Source organism: Helianthus annuus, chromosome 12 (genome assembly GCF_002127325.2).
Source record: "Helianthus annuus cultivar XRQ/B chromosome 12, HanXRQr2.0-SUNRISE, whole genome shotgun sequence".
NCBI classification, from domain to species: domain Eukaryota; kingdom Viridiplantae; phylum Streptophyta; class Magnoliopsida; order Asterales; family Asteraceae; genus Helianthus; species Helianthus annuus.
In genome coordinates, this window is record NC_035444.2 from 47,618,417 (window position 1) to 47,630,022 (window position 11,606).

General features: G+C 38.0%; 1 pseudogene; it reads left to right on the top strand.

Moving 5' to 3' along the window:
* The first annotated feature begins 441 nt into the window (after window positions 1-441).
* LOC110894779 lies at window positions 442-2,764 on the top strand (annotated as a pseudogene).
* Window positions 2,765-11,606: the final 8,842 nt, after the last annotated feature.

Consider the following 11,606-nt stretch of genomic DNA (forward strand, 5'->3'; position numbering starts at 1 on the left):
TAAGGATTTCAATCATGACATCTTGGAAGAGTCCTGATGATCCTTCAGTAGGTGTGTATAGTGATATACATGACACCAATGGATATCCACAAAATTTAAGGTTTCAGGGTGAAGTTTTGATAGGAAGACTTGGACCATGGCATGGTCTCGGCTTCAGCGGCTTTCCTCTTGATAAAACAAATCAGATTTACTCGTTGGACTTTGTCATGAATGAGAATGAAATATATCATATATATAAACTTACAAGTTCGATAGTTCAGAGGATTATTTTGACATGGGATGGCAGGACACTAACTTTGCAATGGATTGAGCGAATCCAAGACTGGATTGTGTATGCAGAATCTGAAGTAGATAATTGTGATCGGTTTTCACTCTGTGGTGCGTATGGAATCTGCAACATTAACAAGCATCCACCTTGCTCTTGTATGCAAGGATTTGAACCAAGACATCCAGAAGAATGGGAGGGGTCAGATTGGGCGAGTGGGTGTAAACGCAGAGAACCTTTGACTTGTGGGGATGGAAAGGGGGATGGTTTTCTGAAAATTCCAGGAGTGAAGGTATGGTATAATGAGAGCATGACCCTCAGAGAATGTGAGATAGCCTGCAAAAGGAACTGCTTTTGTACAGGTTATGCAAATTTTAGATATCAGAAATGGTGGAAGTGGATGTTTGCTTTGGCTTGATGAGCTTTTGGACACTAGAGTGTATGATGGAGATCAAGATCTTTACATAAGATTGGCAGCCTCTGAGTTAGAAGGTACACATTTGGATGTTTTTATCTTATATGCTTAAGTGCTAAACTATTATTGTTTCTTAACTGGTAGGTGTTGTAAACTCCCGGTCCAACTTTAACAAAGAGAAAAGAACACATATAGTGGTGCTTATAACTTCATCAGTTGTGCCACTTCTCTTTGCAGTGGCATATGCCTTTAGAAAGATAAAGAAACGGCCTCACATGAAAAGTCAAGGTAACACAAAGAAGCAAAGTAAGCCTTTTCAACGAAAAAAAAAAAACAAAAGAAGCAAGTAATGTTGACACTTTTGCATGTTTATAGGATTGAAGTTTAAAGAAAATTACGTAACATTATCATTTTTTTTTGTAGGAAAGTGGTATGTGTATGATGAAAAGAATACAAGTCTACAGATAGAACAGCTTGATGATTTACAATTTTTTAGCCTATATGAAGTAGCCAGGGCCACAGATAACTTCAGTGTCTCCAATAAGATTGGACAAGGTGGCTTTGGTCCCGTTTACAAGGTAACTTTTTTATGGTTCTTCAATAGAATGCATTGCGTATCCCTGACATGGATCGAAAGTGTTAGATCTACCCAATTATACATTATAATAAACACTTATTCATAATCATAAACATAAGTTACATAATCTTATAGGGCGTGTTGAAAAATGGAATAGAAATAGCAGTGAAACGGCTCTCAGAAACATCCCAACAAGGGCTAAGTGAATTCTATAATGAGATCATTTGTATTGCAAAACTTCAGCATCGGAATCTTGTGAAGCTTCTTGGATATCGTGTTGATGAAATTGAACTGATTTTGATTTATGAATACATGACTAACAAAAGCTTGGATTGGTTTCTCTTTGGTTTGACTCACTCCACGATTTCACAATTCACATAGCATCTTACTTTCACACTTTATATGATAACACATAACGTAGTGTCACCTTTTGGCAGATGAAACCAGAAGCTGAAGCTTGACGCTTAACTGGCCTCAACGATTAAATATAATACATGGAATAGCTCTGGGTGTTCTCTATCTACATCAAGATTCCCGCCTTCAAATTGTCCATAGAGATCTAAAGGCAGGTAATATTTTGCTGGACGGTGACATGAATCCAAAAATATCCGACTTCGGCTTAGCTAGAAAGTTTGTAGGATACCACTGCGAAGACAAAGAAAGTGGTTGGAACATAGTAATAATCCTCCTTGACTATCATACTTTTTCCCCTAGAATAGAAGGAAGATGAGATTAAACGAGAGACTAATCTGTAAAATTTATTTTGTTAAACTTGTAGTGGTTACATTTCTCCAGAGTATGCACTACAAGGGCATTTTTCTATAAAATCTGATGTATTTAGTTTTAGCGTTCTCATGTTGGAGATAATTTGTGGGCAGAGAATTAGAGAATTCTCCCATGGAGAGCGCTATGATAACCTTCTTGGACATGTAAGTTATTGTAAAACCAAATCCTAATAGCTTTACCAGAAACTAGTTTTTTTTTTTTTTTTTTTTCCTAAATGGATTTGGTTAACTGTAGGCATGGAGACTCTATAAAGAAGGCAGGACCGTTGAATTAATGAGTGGATCTTTACAGGCCTCATGTGTGGTCTCTGAAGTACTAAGATCAATACATGTGGCACTGTTATGTGTGCAGAATCACGCTGAAGATAGACCAACAATGTTGTCAGTGGTTCTAATGTTGGTTGGTGAAGGTGCATTGCCTGAACCTAAACAGCCCGCTTATTTCAATGAAGAGAACTGCCGTGAACTTAAAATTCTTCCATCAGTTGCTGGATGCACAATAACACTATTGTATGCTCGATAGCATGCACATTTTTAGGCCAGGATTATGTTCAGGTACCTGTTATTGTTTAGAAATGTTAATACTTAGAATAACACAAGGCCACATTTAGCTTCCACACATGGAATACACAAACCATGTTAAATATTTTACTCTGGGACAATGGTTCAATATTTCTTGTAGTATTTACATTGCTCATTGAAGATGTTGACAATTTAATTTATGAGTTCAATAGTTTATAAGTTTACTTGAACGTTATCAGACGTCTAGGGGTGACTCAACCATTTTGGGGCCATATTTGGAAAAAATGGGGCATTTCCCACATGTAATTGCTATAAACCATAAGTAACTCTAACGTTGACTTTTGAGGTCAAATTGTAATGATTCAGGATGGATCGGGGTTAGTGCACGGGGTAATGTTCTCAAACATTCAAGTTTCTGATGTTCAAGTACCAGTAGTGATCGATCAATTCAATTCTAGTGATTAAAGCACTTGTAAGAACTAACCATCAGATGTTGCATGTAGTGACAGCAAGCCATGCATAGATGTGCATCTAAATGGAAAACTTTTGTCGAGCTGCTCTGACCAGCAGTGCCACCAGTCAGAGTGTCCGCAGATGGGGAAGCCTAGCAGCCATGTTCAAGCTGATCATGATGCATGCTAGCTAGTGTGAATAAGATAAAATGTTTCGACTATCTGCCACCCTTTGACCCTTGAAAATCAGACTTTTAGAAAGTCAACAAATGCATATTCTTAGTAGTAATAGGTTATTCAGACTCGAGTGTTGGTAGGAGCCAAGATGCCCATGAGTGCTCAGTCTATTTTGACAGATTTGGATTGGATCAGATAAATAAACCAGGAGTTCTTGAATGAATATATTAAAAAGGTTGTCAAGCTTTTCATTTCTAAGAAATAAACATACTTAAATATGATTAACTAGATTAAATTTAAGACAAAATGACAGTGCACGTCCTTTAGGTTTACCTAAAAGTACAGTGCACGTCCTTAACGTTTAAAAGTTGCACTGCAAATCCTTTACCTTTAATTTTGTTGCATTGCAAGTCCTTTATGGCTAACGGTGTTAACTTTTACCATTAAATCCCCCACGTGCCTCCCACGTGAGGGGTATATCCGTCCATTCCCTTCATTCTTCCCCTTTAAAACCCAGTCTTCAACATTTCTAGCACATCTAAATCCAAATTTGACTCAGTCTGCACTTGATCATCCTCTTGCTCAACAAGAAACTCGAAATCTCTTATATCAACCTCATTCTCTTCCATCTGATTCTCCAAATCTACAATGTAATCACTGTCTTCATCTTCATCTTCCTGCCCAGTTTGATCACTGTCCTCATCTCCATCACTGTCTTCATCTTCCTGCCCCCTTTGATCACTGTGTTCACCATCCTGCCCACTTTCAATGTACACACTTGATTGTGTGCCAGGAAAAGGATGGATATTTGTGTTGCCATGCTCAAGGTACACATCAATAAACCTTATGTTATTTTTAACAAAGTTAAGAAGTTCTTGTATCCCTAAATCATCATTTAAGGAGACAATGCCATCATCTAAATCAATGGAACCTGGTTTTCTGAAATGGAAAAATGTCAGAATTTCATCTTCGTAACCTAACTCCCTCCTAATCAGCTGCAATTCGTGATTACTGAACCTTTCAACAGTCAAAAGATCTATATTACTTTGCTTTCCATTCACGTAATCACGACCTGGATAGTTTGTGAAGTAACCCCCGTGATTCAATACGATAGAAAAGAGTTCCGGATACATATCTGCAAATGATTACAAACCATAATCAGTAGAAATCCTCCATGTATAACCAAAATTATAACTTTAAATCATACCTAGGACAGTATCGTCGAAATCCTCATCTTCGCCTCGTATATGAAATGCACCACGAGGCTTCACTACTGGATCGGGATCCATCGTTTGAAGTGAAATGTTGAAGGAAGGGGAACGATTCTCTGAATATTGGGGTTAGGGTTAAAACAGAGAGGAAGGGGATGTAGTGAAATGTTAAAGACTGGGTTTTAAAGGGGAAGAATGAAGGGAATGGGCGGATATACCCCTCACGTGGGAGGCACGTGGGGGATTTAATGGTAAAAGTTAACACTGTTAGCCATAAAGGACTTGCAATGCAATAAAATTAAAAGTAAAGGATTTGCAGTGCAACTTTTAAACGTTAAGGACGTGCACTGTACTTTTAGGTAAACCTAAAGGACGTGCGCTGTCATTTTGTCTAAATTTAATCATAAAAAGCTTAGTAAATGTTTTTCATATGTTGTTTACAGCTGAGTAATGACTACACATATCTTAAGCGATTGAACACATAATAGAATCGAGTCGCTGAGGGAAGAGCGACTAAAAAGATTCAACAGAACTACAAAAGTACAGATTACATTCTAACTGCTCGTCTACCTGCTATCCTTATGTTGCTCGTCTACCTGCTATCCTTTTGTAATTTGCCTTGGTGATTGGAATTAAATTCATGGAGCTTACTTTTCAAAAAAAAAAGCTCTTTGTTAAAAAAAAAATTCTAACATAACCATTTAAGGGTGTTTGAACAATAGCAGCGGTGGATCTAAATCGCTTGAAATTCTTTTCAAGTAGTGATTTTAAGTGATTTAGATTCAATTCCAATTCTCTTTTGTTGAAACGAAAAGATTACGAATGAAATCTACATTTCAATTTCATCTAGGTTTCGTTCCATTTTGTGAAACAAACACTATTCAAGAATCATTAGAGATGTCAATGTCTTCTATTAGGGTGTAAGGGGCACTCCTCTCTTAGGGGAGTGATCTCTCTTACTCACAACCAATCAGCTCCCCTCTTAACTCCCCTCATACCGTCAATTTGATGGCGGCACTCTTCTCTTAGAATCATCTTCTCTCTCTCCTCATCATCTTCTCTCTCTCTCTCTCTCTCAGCATCTTCTCTCTCTCTCTCCTCTCTTTTTGTGCGGTGAACACCCACCGATCCACCCTCCCTGCAAACACTCCCCGAGGGGTCTGCGGCGGTGTTCCCGCTCGGGGACTCGCCTCACCGAACCCCACCCCGCTAAGCACCCCGTTCACCCTTAGATTACGGTTTTTTTTTGGTACTATGTCGGCCTTGAGGCTTGGATTCTTGGAATCGTACAACTGATGAATGGAATGGAATGGAATTGGTTAGTCAGGTCTGGATTCAGGGCAAAATGAATTTATAATATATTCGTTTTTTAAAGATTTGAGGCTTTTAGGGGCTGGTCTAGGCAAAAGCCCAACTGATAAAACACGAGGTAGTGTTGATGTAGTTTTGTGTGGATGTGGCTCGGTTCGGTTCGGCTCAAGACCGATGTCGCGACATTCCTCCGTCATGCGCCCCAGAGATCGACACGCAAAGCACAAAGAGCCACGAACCGTCATCACCATGACATCACCATGATGATGTCACCATTGAATATAATATGGACTTTATTGTGAATACATGGGATTTTGTTTGTTATGCATCCAACCCACGAAGATGGTTGTTAATTTGATGGTGTTTGGTCAGCATTAGATTAGGACGAAGAAAACCATGTTCTTCGTGGGTCCATGGTTCGCAGATATAGTCCACGAAAGATAATGGTATTTTGTGAGGTTTAGGTTCTTCGTGGGCCACTTTATTGGGCCCAGTTATGTTTCGTAGGGTTAAAGTTATGTGGGTATATAAACAACACTTGTTACACAGTTTGAGGCAAAGAGCACACCAGAGAGAGTTAGAGTGTTTTATGGTTAAACTTTATACTTTGTAACTCTTCTGGATCTATACAAGTTATCTTTAAACGTTGAATCTTGTTCTTGTATTTTGTGTTCTTAGCTTGGTTGCATACCCACTTGGATTCCGCACTTGCGGGTGTGTTTCGACAACAAGGAAGTAGGTAAACTTGATCCTCCGAGTGGACCTACAAGTGGTATCAGAGCTTTGGCTCTCTTCCTTGTTAAAACCAAGCTCTTTGTTGCGTTTTGAACAAGTTTTTTTTTCAAGGTTTCTTCAAGTTTACTTGTGTTTAAAACAAGATCTTCAAGTTTTTGAAAATAAAATGGGTTAAATCTTTGGAATAACTTGTTGTTTGCTTAAAATTTTTACAAAAAACCTTTTTAAAATACATGGAGACATGTTAGTAAAGGGTTTTCTTAAAATTTCTTGCAAAATCTTGTTCGTCATATTTTTCGGTTAAGTGGTTTGGTCGGAAGAACTCACCGGAATATTCCTTCTTTTTGAAAAGATAACCTTCAAGTTACTGGAGAAGTATATTTTTGAATGTCTGTCACTTAACCAAATCCAGTTATTCATCTACTAACTTTTTAAAACTCAGAATTCATATTCTCCTTAAAATAGTAACTCCCCACCAACTTTTCACAGTTTTTAAAACACTTTTATTCACGAAAAACATTATCTTTCGTTGATTGGTTTAGTGGACTCCATTTCAATTCAGTTCTTCGTGGATCTCAAGGAAAAATCCTTTTGTCTTGCTTTGAAATTTCATATCACGAAAAACATAAGATTCTTCTTTGGGCCACTTTTTTCACGAAATACAATCTAGTTCTTAGTCCATCAAGTTTTTTTTTCGTGGACTGCTTCAGGCCCAACAATCACTTGTCATATTTGGGCTTTATCTTTCACGAAACACTCACTTACAATTGGTATCTTTCACTTATCATATTTTGTTGGTGCAGACTTTTTTTTTTTGTGAAGTCAGGCCTAACTTTCATCTGATTCGTGGACTTGAATTGGGATTGGGTCTCTATTTCACGAAACACTTCTTCCTGGTTTAGCTGAAATCATTGTTAGTTGGGCTCATTTTTAATTGATTGGGCCAGCTATTTTTCGTGGGTTGAAACAAGGAAATCAACGAATCATATCCTTCGTAGTATATTATTCCTGGTTTATTTTTCGTGAAATTGAATTTTTCATGGATATCAAGTTTTTCACAGAAGCTTCACAGTGGGTTCATAGTTGTATCTCAAGTTGATCAACGACAATCAAATATGAGTACAAATCCTTGGGATTGGAGTGATAGCTTGGGTACAAGCCAAGATCCTTCACAATGGATCAAGGGGTTAATGCCTAAAAAATCAATTGCCGCTATTCAATGGGCATGTGTTGCTAATCGAAATCTGAGTATTCAAAACCTTCTCATAAGCGAGAGTGATACAGGAAGCAATAATCGTCCACCAAAGTTAAATCACATGAACGATTATCCATCATGGAAAAGTCGTTCTCATACGTTTGTTCTAGGGCAAAATACGGAGTTGTGGACATGCTTTACTACACTATACAATGAAGCTCTCGAAGAAGCAGGTTCCAATCCACTTACTTTGGCAGGAATGGGCGAAAGTGATAAGAAGGCTTATGATCTTGAGAAGAACCTTTTCCATTCTTACTCAAGTACTTCATAGGGATATTTATCATCAATTCATGTATTGTACCACTACAAAGGGTTTGTGGGACGTCTTGGAAGCTAGAGGAGAAGGAAATGCAGCGACAAGAAAGTTCCGTCATGATCTGTTAAAGGAGTTTGAAGGATTTTTGTTCATGGAAAATGAAACACTAAACGACATGGCTACTCGGTTCTATCATTTGCTTAGTGAGATGCAATCATACAGGGTTAATGCTACACAACAAGAGATGGTCATGCATTTTGTTGATGCTTTACCATCTAAGTGGAGTCAATTCATTGAGTTGCTAAAGCATACCGGTGTTTTAGATGTGCTTAGCATTTATGAATTTATTCAAAAGCTTGGGAACAAGGATGGAGAAGAAATTCAAAAGGCAAAACGAATTCCAGTTCCACAAAACCCTAAGATATACTTTGGAGGTATTAACACCGCTGTTAGTACCAATAAGCAAACCAAGCTTCAAACCGTGTTTATGTCAAATACAAACCCTTATGGACAAGCATTTGATCCAAAAGCCTATCTACCACCACCCAAGCCAGTTCAATCAGTTAGTTCTCTTACAAACCCTTATGGTGAACCATTTGATCCAAAATCCTATATCCCTTACCCACAAGTTGCTCCGCAACAAACCCAACAACAAACCTCTCAACAAGCCTTTTATGGTAACAACAATTCTCAACATTCAAACCCCAACACCGTCATATTTGATACCTCACACTTTACCAAAGTCAGTGTGGAAGGTGCTTGGGAACATATAGAACTTCTAAACACAATGGTGAATGCTTATTGTGGATTAGTCGTCGGTCAAATTGGAAACATTAATTTGACAGATGAAGACTATCAACAAGTAGACAAGCATTAGATGGAGCTAATGGATATCAAATGGGCGTTTGTAAGTGTAGTGAGAAGAGCAAAGGATTACATGAGAAGAACTGGAAGAACAAGCTTGGAGAGTAAACGGGATACTAATATGGTTTTGATAAGGATGCCATTACGTGCTTCAACTGTGGTGAGAAAGGTCATTTCAAACGAGAATTAACTCGACCTAGCAAACAAGGAAACCAAAATCCTTTCCGAAATCAATCAAGCTCATCCAACACAAATCAAGTCAACAATGAAAGGAGTATTGTAGCAGTTAACAACCCACGCAACTCAAACCAGTTTGGGCCTTTAAACTCAAACAAAGCATAGTAGTTCATGCAGATGAAGGATGTGATTGGTCAGTTCAACTGGGAAATGGAGGATATGGAGGAACTGCTTGTTATGCTAAGATCATCAATCACATCAAACATGTCCACAAAGAGGAATTTTCTGAAGATGATGATAGTTCTGGTTATAGCGGTAGTTCTGATGAGGAAAGCTCAAGTGCGGGTGGTTATGGTTCGGATTCGGATGTAAAGGAAGGAATTGATGCTGAGGTTGACAGTTTGCTGAAAGAAGCTGAGGAGCTGAAAATCCAGAAATCTGTTCAATCTGCCTTTATGGCAAATGTTATGACTTCGACAAGTCAGGTACAAACCAACACTCCTAGTATATGTAATGATTGTGCAGATTTAAAACATAAGCTTGAAACAATGACTAGTCACAATCAAGGGTTGGTAGTTGATCTTTCAAAATGCAAGGAGGAAAATATGGCTTTAACTCGGATTGAAAAAGAATTCAAATCTATTATTGAAACTCTTAAGAAAAGTGTGTCTGAGTTAACAAAAAGAGTTTTGAAAAAACAAAAGGGTATTAATAACTACATTAATACCATTGAGGAAACGAAAAAGGAGTTAGCCATTGCCAAATGCGAGCTTGATGCCATCAAACTCAAATTGGAGAGTTATTCTAACTCCCGATATGTGCTAGATCACATCATAGAAGTTCAAAAACTAAAAGGGGATGTCAAGTGCATTGGTTATAAATCGTGTCCACCGCCTTTGAGACACAATTATACCAAATTGCCCAACGAGGAGCAAATTGCATGCTTTGAACCATCTGTACCTCTTAATCCCGAAGAGTTTGCCGCAGGATTAGGGTTCAAACCAGACATTTCCTCAGAGAAATTTGAAAAGATAGAAAATTCGTCATTTGTTGCTGATCAAAGTCCTCCCATTATTGAGGATTATGATAGTTCGGATGACGAGTCGGATGAGGACAAACCTGAACAGTCAGAAACAGTAACAAAAGAGGAAAACATACCTCTCGAAAATCACATTCTTTGTGATCCACCGGCAAAACCATTTGTGACTACTACAGTCAAACCCATTGAATCTTCTACTGAGAGTTGTGAAATCGTGAAATTACTTTACACGTTGGTTGGTTCTGATAAAATATATTTAGATAAAGATTTGCCAATCAAAAATGCCAATCAATCCTTGATTGATAAAGTTTTCGAGGATTCTACTAGTAAGTTTTTGGGAAAGTCAAGCCCAGGAGTTGTAGTAACTCAGTGTGCTTCTATCCCAAAATCCGAAGTTAGAAAGAAATACAGGAATCAAAACTTGAATAAAGCGTCTATAGTATCCTGCCAATCCAAGAAATCTTCTCACTGCCGTTGGTGATTTAGGGACTTTCCATTTAGTAATTGCCTCGATCGTTGTAGGATACACGTGAATTCCTTCATGATTAATTAGGTGTCCAAGAAATTGTACCTCTTGCAACCAGAATTCACATTTTGAGAATTTAGCATAAAGTTTTTCCTTTCTCAATAATGTTAGAAGTACTTGTAAATGCTCGGCATGCTCTTCCTTACTCTTGGAATAAATAAATATATCGTCTATGAAGACAATTATAAATTTATCCAGGTATGGTTTACATATCCTGTTCATCATATCCATAAATGTAGCTAGAGCATTTGTCAAACCGAATGGCATGACTGTAAACTCATAATGACCATATCTAGTTCTGAAAGTAGTCTTAGGAATGTCTTCTTCCTGTACTTTTACTTGATGGTATCCTGAGCGTAAACCAATCTTTGAAAAGAATCGAGTTCCTTGAAGTTGATCGAATAGATCATCAATTCTCGGTAGTGGGTACCGATTTTTTATCGTAACCTTATTCAATTCTCTGTAGTCAATACACATGCGCACTGATCTATCTTTCTTTTTAACAAATAACACAGGTGCTCCCCATGGCGATGAGCTAGGTTTTATGAAACCTTTTTCCAATGGTTCATCTAGTTGTTTTATCAATTCCAGCATCTCTGTTGGTGCTAGACGATAGGGTGCTTTGGCAATCGGTGCATTTCCTGGTATTAGATGAATTCTAAATTCAACCTCGCGATCAGGTGGTAGTTCAGGTAGCTCTTCTGGGAAAACATCTGAGAAATCAGATACTATAGAAATATCTTTTAATTCTTTTCCTTTAGTACTAATGATTGCAGAGATTATATACACTATTCCTCATTTTCGTGCGTAGCTTGCAGCTTTCATCACATAGATGAATTTGTTGATGTTGTCGGCTTGTCTCCCTGGATTGTGATACTTTCTCCTGTTGGCGTATGTAACGCCCAGTGTCCCTAAACTTTAGACACTTGGCAGGATCAGCCCCTGAATTTCTATTAATTTTCAGTTCAGTCCCTGTAGTTATGAGATGTTGATACTTTTGGCATGAATCTTATTGATACTATGATGCTTGACTCTTTAT